At 41.9% G+C, this 10,315-nt stretch overlaps 1 long non-coding RNA gene across 1 annotated transcript; it reads left to right on the forward strand.

The window, feature by feature from the left end:
• Window positions 1–2,904: 2,904 nt before the first annotated feature.
• Window positions 2,905–7,890, forward strand: LOC126517419 (uncharacterized). The gene is made up of 3 exons (XR_007596193.2): window positions 2,905–3,102; window positions 5,899–5,986; window positions 7,796–7,890. It is a non-coding gene; the product is annotated as an uncharacterized lncRNA (long non-coding RNA).
• Window positions 7,891–10,315: the final 2,425 nt, after the last annotated feature.

Below are 10,315 nucleotides of genomic sequence, written 5' to 3' on the forward strand. Positions count from 1 at the left end.
TCGCGGACTCTCTTTAAACGCCGGAAAAAAATCACCCCCCAATATGCACGTTGCCACAAAAAATTGGATCGGTCGTTTTGGAATGCCCTCTACAGTGTAGCAAAACGCACTCGGCGCTAAAGTGTATGTAATTTCTTTGCGTAATAGACCTTAGTTAATTACCTAATTAAGCGCAATATAAGAAATATTCTAAGGAGCACCACATGACGGCAAACCATACGTCACTGGTTTCATTCAGTCGCGGTTAACCACTATTTTTTTAATGTGGTCCGTATATCTTGACCAACACTGCGCCACAATAACGGTCGTTTACCGTGTATTGGGTGCACTTTAATGAAACTGACCCGGAGTCACTCACTACCCGGCGGGCTTCTCATTCAGATCGTACATTTCGCAAGTATAACTCGGTAATTTCTCTTTATTCTCCTAGTTGCGCTATTGGTAAAGCGGTCACTAGTACCCCGGTCACACTAGGCACTTCCGATCGCGATTGAGCCCGACCGGGATCGAATTTGTCTGTCACGCTTGGCCCTATTTCGCAAACTGCGGAAGTGCGCAAATCACAGCCGACCGAGAAATTTGATCCCGATTTGGTTCAATGGTCCTCGAAAGTGCTCCGTGTGACTGGCACATTTAGTTGCAAGGGAGCCCGCTCTTCCACAGTTAACAAGAAACTTTTAACAAGAAACAGTTAACAAGAAACTAACAAGTTCAGCCTGACACAAGGATCCCAGCGCCAAGAATTGCTTGCCATGGTGAGAAGAGTGGCTAGAGCCGCGGAAAGAACCAAGAAGAAAAAGAAAGAATCGTAAGTGACGGTGTTTCTTGCCTGATGGCGAGTGGTACATCCATTCCAGCGAGAAAGCCTCACCTCCAGAGGATTTCGCAGGTTCTGAAGGATAACGACCTTGTGGTGCTACAGGGCGATATGGAGGGCCTCTTTGCTGTTATGCCGACTGGTGTTTTTCGTGAAAAGGCCTTGGTTGCTATAAAGGGATAAAAAAGGCGCCGGTCCTCTCTTTTGTGTCCTTCTTCAATCCTGGTCTTTTGCGACTTGCCTTTACTCATTCAAGAAACTTTAGTTGGGGGCTCCTATCTAAATACAAGCGAACGGAGAAATCGTTTTACTCGGTGTTGAAGCGGTTTATTGTACTTAAAAAAAAACTTGATACATAATGACTTTAGAAAACAGTTTTTTTTTTATTTAAGCAGCCAGTTTCCTTACGAAAAAGAAATTTAAGGTTACGAGTTTCAAAATGTGTAACTCAGTAATACTAGGATATTATAACTATATCTTCTGCATTTATTAAGAGATATAAAGCGGAAGAAATTGATGTGTTATAGGCCACTTTCATGTATAGCACGAAGTTGTGAGTAGGACTTCTTGCAAAGCGCTCAAGAGCATTATAACTACCTTCACGTAAGCTGTAAATTCATATATCAAATGTTTTCGGCTTATACGCTCTGACTTGTTTAGTTTACAGTGCTGCGATATCTGTTTCTCGCGCGCACTCAGGGATTCTGAAAAGTTTTAAAGAAATTCAGGCGCTGTACGTGCGAAAAGCTCGATCATGCCTTAGTGGGGAACTCCGAATTAATTTTTACCACCTGGAGTTCTTTGCCGAGCGTTTATGCATTTCTGTCCCTGAAAATGCGGCCACCGCGAACGGGATTCGATCCCACCACCTCGTAGTTAACAGCGCGACGCCATATCCGCTAATCCACCAAGCACGTGATTCTTAAACATTGTACTAGTAATTTTACTTGTACTTGCAATGCAGTACTGGGTTAATACATGCCCCTAAAAGCACGTAATTAGGAAGTTAATTAGTAAGCCTCAGTTATTTACGACCGTATTTACGATCGCGCTAATTCGCATGTCCACCGGCAAATCTTGCCCAGTAAAAATTACCATTTTGTTTCGAATCTCCTACCCTAATAATCTGAATCAGGCGCCGAAAAATATACGGTATAGAAAGGTCCTAACATGTGCAGCTGTGCTGCCCTTTACTTTTTTCAGTTTTTTTTTTCGCTTACACCACCGCAGCTGACACGTAATGGCCTCTGTACAGCAGGCGCAGATAGGGTCTGTTTTTCGCTTATTTCTCTCTTTCTTTCCCTTTTCTTTTTTTGCGTCGAGCTGGATACATGCACAATGGAATCAACCTCATAGCGAGAGATTTTTTTTTTCAGTTTTATTATTCCGTACTATGCATGTACGTTAGTTCATTATTAGCGTGCTGTCAGGAATTATGGAAGTAATAACTCTCAGAGAGTCCGACTAACAATTAGTAGGCGAATATAATACAACATTCAGTAGGTACTGACAGGTTGCATATAAGGAACATACACTAATATTACAGCGTCGAAATAGCCGCAAATAAAGACAGTTGGTGCTGAGAAAACGTGCAAACAGTTCAAATCCACTAAAGGGACCAAGAATTTTCCTGTTATTTTCTGCGTTTCTTAAATGGGCAACGATTCCACAGCGTCATTTCTTAATGGTATTGCACGTTTCTACTAAAGTGCGGAAAGGCTTTACCACATGTAATCTAGCTGGCTACGTTTATAACGCAGCGCACGCCGCTTACATCACAAAAATGAAAATACATGACACCAGGAAATTGTGAAAAACGAAAGGTATAAATAGTCCATCTTGAACGCGGTCCTCCCGATCGCTTCTTTGTTACATCAACTTCTCGCATTCTAGAGGAGGCTATTGTTCAGGCGCAGCTGCGGGTAAAATATTTTTTCCCGACCTCCGCAAGCTACATTAAAGCTGCATATTTCTTTTCCTGTCCCCTACGCATTGTTATTTTTAGCAGGTTCCGCTACTCTGCTATGGCAGTCACTGCATTCTTTTTTTTTTTTCATATCAAAGGCCGCGGAACAATCGACTTAAGACTGTTTTCCGCAGTACGAAAACAGCCTTGCATACGTGGTAGCTGACGCCATTAGGGTGACGTCACTGCTTTTACGGTGGCTGGTTGGCGCTCGGTTGCTGACGTTATCGATTCCGGTTTTGGGAACTTGGGGCATCTGATCGACGAGGGCGCACAGAAAGGCAGCCTATACACTGACGCGTTCAACGTTTCGTCACAGGTGAGATGCGGAACGCGTCACAGAGCTCCTGATGAAACGTGGGGCAATGATTTATTGAGTCCTGTTATGGCGGAGCAGTGCTTCTCTCGCGAGCGAAGCCTAGTCGCCATATTTGCACCATATTTGCGCCATATTCGCGCCATATTCGCGCCATATTCGTGCCATATTGGTGCCATATTCGCACCATACGTTTCTGGTGACTTACAGGAAGTATTTGAAGGTTCTTTGAAGGTTCATTCAGCTGGCGTTGAAGTTTCAGCACTTGAGCGCCCATTGTGCAGGATTTCTCTTGGGTAGCAAATTTTTAGCTACATTCCGTTTTTTTTATTGCTGTTGCTCATGCGCTTGTTTGTACTCGGCATCGCTCGTATAGTGCCTATCTTTTTTTCTTTTTTTTACCTACGGACCCCTCACACAACTCCTAGAGGAGCACTCGTAATGCACATTGTAATGCATTCGTAGAACACTTTGTAATGAACAGCTGTTTAATTGGTTCGCCATCTTTTATAGCAAGTAAATCTTTTACGGTGGGCGCAACAACACAGACAGCATTATAGCTATGTCCGCCGTTGTGTGCATAATGTTACGTGCAAATATGACTGCAGCTGCCATTAGATGTTCCAGCTTCTGCAGCAGTAAGGAAACAAGTTTAAGTCGAAGCTGTCATGTTACCTTGAAACAGGGTAAAAAATGTAGCTCTCTTAATTAAACATTGAAATACTAGAAATAGCCGACTCAGATCCAAGTCATATAAGTCGTAAAAATGTTTGACGATTCCTCTTGGCATGCAGTTTGATATGGTGCGGCGAAAAATAGTCATCTAGCCAGCTTGAGCTAATATGACTTTCCTAAATCTGTTTAATGGCTAGTATGAACTAGCCCATCTAGTGGGTACGCGTGAAAACGGTTGTTGAAATGCCGTTTTTGCGAATGTGTTGATATTGTTCTTTCTTTCTTTTTCTTTTTTTCTTGCGTGAGTTGCCGATAGTTACCGAGGAAGGAAATGATATCGAAGCATGGACGGGGTAAGGAGGTGGAAGAGGGGGGAAGGGAGGAGGCACTTCATGCAGGTACTGCGAGCACATATAACACAGACATGAATCACGAATGTGGTTGAGAGCGTGAATGTTACCGCCTACGTTTAATAGAAGATAATAGAAGAGCGACAGCAGTTTAATAGAAAGCTGTAGCTCAACAATTCCTTTCTAAATGCCTGGGAACGGAGCAACTCTTCACGACAACGACTGCACAGATCTTGATGAGGTCTCTGGCATTTACGTCCAAATGGCATTTATAAATCAATTCATGCCCCTCAATTTTTTAGAAAGCTCTCCTAAAATTTCAAATTAAAAATAAGAACCTTACGTTGGAGTATTCTGTCTCGGAGCAATAAAAGAGCGATATTCCAGTTATGTAAACGGCACCTAATAAAGCGTCTAAAGCTGACAAAGTTATTGTATTGGACATCGTTGTTAAATGCACCACTATTTCGTGGGTAGCGCTTTTGTAAAACTGCACTAAACAGTGTAATAATTCCAATAAGCTGTGAACTCACATATAAAAGTTGTCCGTTTGAAGTGTTCTTACAGGTGCAGTTTACAGAACGGCGACATCTGTTTTTCTGACAGATTTAAACAGTTGTAGTCTTTGTACATGCTTTTTCGTTTAAACTTTTTTTGTAAAGTTTTTGTAAAAAAAAAAACATCGTATGTCCTGAATCCAAATTTCCTGGAGTTGCTATAAGTTACCTTTGCCTCTCACAACAAAACTAAACTCAAACCAGTCCGGCAGTTGCCTAAAGAGAGCATTGCTGTATTTTGCATACGTTTGAATAAAAAAAACTTCGAGTTGGCTTCAAGCGAAAGCTTGCTTTTAAAGTATAATTTGAACACAAATGCGAGCGAAGTTCGAGCTATTGCACTCCGTGGAGATCAATGAATTTCGTGCTGAACTGAACGTTAGTAGATATGAACGTGTATTTAATGATGTTTAAGCGGCGAACCTGAATGAAATGTCCAGATTATCTCACTAATTTGAGATATTCACTTTATCTTAGTTGATGCACATCATTTCTACCAATCTTTTCTACTGTCTTTGAAAACAAGAGTGTTCAGCACACGACCACACCCACGCCCATTGAATTCATACCTTTAACCACCTTCATACCTTTCTTCATTCATACCTTTAACCACCCAAAGAAGGCCATTTAAAAAATGGCACCCTAGAAAAGTAACATTATTTTTGTATTATGCGTTTAAAAATAAGATTAACTTGGTCCGAACACTGATATTGTTTAGGCGACGAAATCAGGCAATTTTTTTTTACCGTGTCTCTTGACCACTTTATACCTTTTATCAAATATTTACCAAACTTTTTTTACCTTCTACAGCAGTGCTCCGTCCACAGGCTGTGATAGAAACATCACAACAGCTTACGTTTATCAGAATACGGCTTCAACACGATCAGATCATCTAATTTCTTAGAAGAGGGTAAGCCACCAGTAAATTTCGACAAATAAAATTTGTCGGGTTAAATGTTAGGCAAACATGCACAAGAAAGCCCAAGGCAAGCGTGAAGATGTCGGACAAGTACTATTTTTACTAACATTAAACATTATGCCCCGCTCTACTACACGTAACCTAATCAACGATCAAATTGTTTAGCTTTTGAGCGTTGTCATGAAAACCAGCGAACTCTGAGATGACATTGTTCAGATTGAAGGCTTCGGTAAGATTAGAGATTAATATGGCGGGCGCTGTACGCACCAACTTGTTTTTTTTTTTTTTTTTTTTTCAGGCACACGGGAGAAATCGAAGTGACAGAGGCGTAATCATGCTTTGTGCTTACATTGCCGCTACATTCCTTTGGGGATGGTTTTGCGGAAGTGAGTTTTTATTTCGTTTTTTTTTTCGTAAACAATTCCTTCCGGTCCGATGAGTTGCTGCTCAAGCGTATCGCAAGTCCAGTATGACAGCCATACACATAATAAAACATGACCGAGTGTGACTGCATTCGAAGCAAGGCACTCATATTTGTGTTTAGCTTGTTGAAGTCACTAAAGTGTGCATGTAGAGATGCCGGTATGCTGACTGCTCATAGTTACATAAAAATGACTAGATAGCAATTCTTTTTCTTGATATTGCATGAATAGTGTAAAAGGAGCAATGAAGTAAAACTAAAAATTAAATTAGGAATTATTCATCTTCTCAAATAGTATAATCAGAGCAAACTTGTAATTAAGAATATTTTAGGCTATCATGAGACATTCCCTACCCATATTTCCGGCGCTCTATAAGTACTTCATAAATGTCTTTTTTAGAAGCCTAAAAGAAGCCTGCAAAAGCACGCGAAAACTGCCAGGCAACGAGTCGCACGGCCCTTTTTAGTGCGTGCGTGCGTGCGTGCGTGCGTGTGTGTGTGTGTGTGCGTGTGCGTGTGCGTGTGTGTGTGTGTGTGTGTGTGTGTGTGTGTGTGTGTGTGTGTGTGTGTGTGTGTGTGTGTTTTGCGGGCTTTCTTTAACGCTTCTTAGTTTGCTAATTATGTAATTAGACGAAATACAGCAAAACTAATCTGACTTGCTCTAAGCGGCGCCAAATAAAATTGCCTTGGTTCTATCTAGCTACAGGCCACTCGCATGCTTTTAAACTTACGGCACAGGTTAGGTTACGGTTAAAACATATAAGAGCGTGTTCACTCGTGTTATCGTGTGTTAGGTCTTTATTGTACACGTTTCTTTATATAGATGCATGAAAATCAGATTCCCTTTTGTAACTAAGGCGACTTTTACTTCTCAATGAAATACTGCCTGGGAAAAGTAAGATGAATATAAGACCACGCATAATGCACGTTGTACATCCTATTGCATCGCGACGCATTTACGTCACTTCACAGATACACAGAAATTAATTCCTCAAGTAGACACAGACTTGGACATCATTGGTCAAGGGAAGCGCAGGCGTTTGTAGTTCGGATTTCAGTACAGTAGCCATTCACAGTTCTCACAAACAGAGGCCTATGCGGTCTTTGACGTTACTCGAAAAATTATTGACGTGCCGCCGTCGTCGTCTTTTTGACGCTGACGTCGTCGTTACGCAACTATTGTCGGTACCGTGCCATCGTTGTCTGATGCCGCCATCTGCGTCGCGGTGATAGTCATTACAGCAGTTGCCCCCATCCTGGGCGTTCTGTAGTTGTCCTGGTGTTAGCACCTTACTGAGTCAATGATTTGTGGATGTGAAGTAGGTCTAACTCTCTTGTGTTTTATTTTTCTTCTTGTCCTTCTTTTTTTTTACCAATTAACGACTCCGGTTCTGCCAGTTATGCTGACGAATGAAAAAAAAATAGCAATAATAAATAAATAAATATTACTTTTATCTAAAGCCGCCGCGGGAGAAATTGGAACAATGAATTAGAGGAAGGTTGCTGTTATTTAAGAAATTCATGTAAATATTGGCGTCAAATTGTAAAGTTGAAAGTCTATTTCCGAACACACCCAGTCCGTTCTCGATCATCGTCCCGAATGGATGTTTCGGCGAAAACCTTTTGCTGGTGTCCGTTTCAAGCAGAGATACGGATGCCAGACGTAATAATCGTTTGTTTTTTTTTTTGTTGAAAATGTTGTGTAGTTTTTGTGCGATCAAATCCGCACATCCCGCATGTGATAACTTCTGACTGGCGTCATTTTACCATGTAGATCATTGTAAGCTGCCGCTACCAAACAAAGTTATTATCAAGGACGGAACGACTTACAATTCTACTGATCCCTGTGTGCAGTACCGATGCCACAAAGGAGCCTTCACGACAACAGAGTGAGTATAGAGAAGCATAAGCGTAATTTAAGCATAACTTAAGTATAACAAAGGCGCACTGCTTGACTTCCACCCTATATAAAGTCATCCAAACATTCAGTTGAAATTTCGCTCGTATCGTACACAAGACGGACCACATCGAGAAAAATTGTCAGCCATCCAACGACCAATTTTTCCTTTCTTGAAACTTCCTCGACCTTGCGCATTTCGGCAAAACTTATACGCCACAAAATATACATGTTGAGAGGCGATTGTACCGCCCAATAAATTCAAAGCCTATTTTCATATAATTTGTCAGTGTATGTGCTTTAGACATAGCCTAACTTCTTTCCAATACTTGATCTTTGCTTGGAATGTGAGCATGCGTATTTTTTGGGGCAAGGCAAATATATAACATATAAATCAATTGTGTTTCCATGGCGTATTTCACCACTTAGAGAACTTACAATCAGTCACGCATTGAATGCCTAAAAGTTCATGAACCCCTACCCAGCTCACACAGAGTGCAGTATAGTGATGAGCAGGGTCCGTTAGGAATTACCGGGATTCCCATTACTACCGGTAATCCTAACTGTATGATAGGCGTCTGAGCCATTAATCCTACATGAATACATATACTGGAAACGCCAATACTCGGCGATGGCCTTTGTACGTCGCCAAATTTGTGTGCGCCTTAAAAAAGAGTTCTCTGTCTTCATCAAGGGGATACGAAATAGATAAAAATTAGGACACCAATCACAAAAAAAACCTGTAATAGTTGTGCTCCTAAAGGCCATGCTTTCCGCCGAATAGCCAGTGAGACAAGTCATGTATGATTGAGTTATATAAACGCCTTATAAAGAAGTTGTTTTTTTTTTTTGTAGAGCATATCATATGAACAGTGGTGCTAGTGGAGGATTGTCGTTGATCGTATTGTTGATAACGTGAACATGCGTACATGTAAGAAATGTTTGATGATGGAAGGTGCTCTTCAGTTATACATAGGTGACATTAGCCCCCAACCAGGAGTTCGACCAGGTCAATCATCAGAGAAGGTTCGGGCATTTACGTGAAGCGGGGTAGAAGAACGGGATGTTAATTTACATTGTTTGCACAAATGTGCGGTCCGCACCAAAGAAGCTCTTCGAGAGCGAGAAGCTAGCGAACGCGAAGGTTCTGAGCAAAATTACGCGTTGGACTTTTGTGCCCTCACAGTAAAGCCCTCGTCCACGTGAAGAGGAAGAACCGTGGACCTAAGCATGGCGCGCTTGGTCATCGCGTCTTGGCTCGCACCAGTTTCTCCACCACACTGGTGCATTAATTGCACCCTGCGTAGAGCATGGCTCGCTGGAGGCCGGCCTCGATACCTTAGCCCGCGTGAAGCTCTCTCACTCTCACGAGCAGCGCGCGATGGAAAGAACGGGAAGATGTTTTGCACTGGCATGAATACAGGCGCACACAAATTCGCGCACGGTGGTACCCGTTTACTCGAGCCGCCTGAAACAAGGGGATATTTTGTGTGTTTTGAAGCGTTCCAAACCTCTTTGTTATGTGAGCAATAGTTCAAGACACTTGACATTGCGATCTCCCTGGTTCTGCTGTAAAGGTTTGCTTGTTAATTAAAGAAAGCTCTGTGGCCAATTTCATCTACCGTTGAAGGGGAATTGCGCCATTTTAGCATAGAAGCGTAACCATTGCAATCACTGAGGTTTTTCTCCACCACGCTGGTGCCTTAATTGCACCCTGCGTAGAGCATGGCTCGCCGGAGGGTGGCAATAGCCCCCAACCAATTGCAATCATGCATGCAAAAACTACCATGCTAATAGTACCCGACGCACTTTTTATGTGTATCTATGACACGTAGTTCCTTTTTTTTTGTAATGCAACCGTCCTTACTTGCGAATGTTTCACATACCGTGCTCGTCGAGCAGTAATGACGATGTTATGAAGAAATTTATACAATGTACTTCCTCATAACTTAAATATATCGTGTCCTAAGCAGAAAGTTGAATGTTTCAAGTGTTCGATTATTCAGTCAGTGAATTATCACTATGACTTTAATTAAAGCGGATATATAAAATGGGCTACGGCATCAGATGATTCTCTCAGACTCGAAGTGAAGCTTCAGAGGTCATCCATGCTACATACGGGGGCTGCTACTCTGGATCGTAAGAACTGAGGAGAAATGAATCAAGGTGTGCGAGAAAACTTAAAATAGGGGAAACATGGAGCTTAAAGCGTAAAATAGGGGAAACATGGAGCTTAAAGCGTAAAATAGGGGAAACATGCAGCTTAAAGCGTAAAATAGGGGAAACATGCAGCTTGAAACGCACATAAAGTGCACCGCCTACAAGATCGAAGCATTCCCTAATACTCAGGACTTCTATCACACTTGGATGGTGATGAAATTTCAGCTGTTATCTGAA

This window comes from Dermacentor andersoni, chromosome 11, assembly GCF_023375885.2.
Source record: "Dermacentor andersoni chromosome 11, qqDerAnde1_hic_scaffold, whole genome shotgun sequence".
NCBI classification, from domain to species: Eukaryota; Metazoa; Arthropoda; class Arachnida; order Ixodida; family Ixodidae; genus Dermacentor; species Dermacentor andersoni.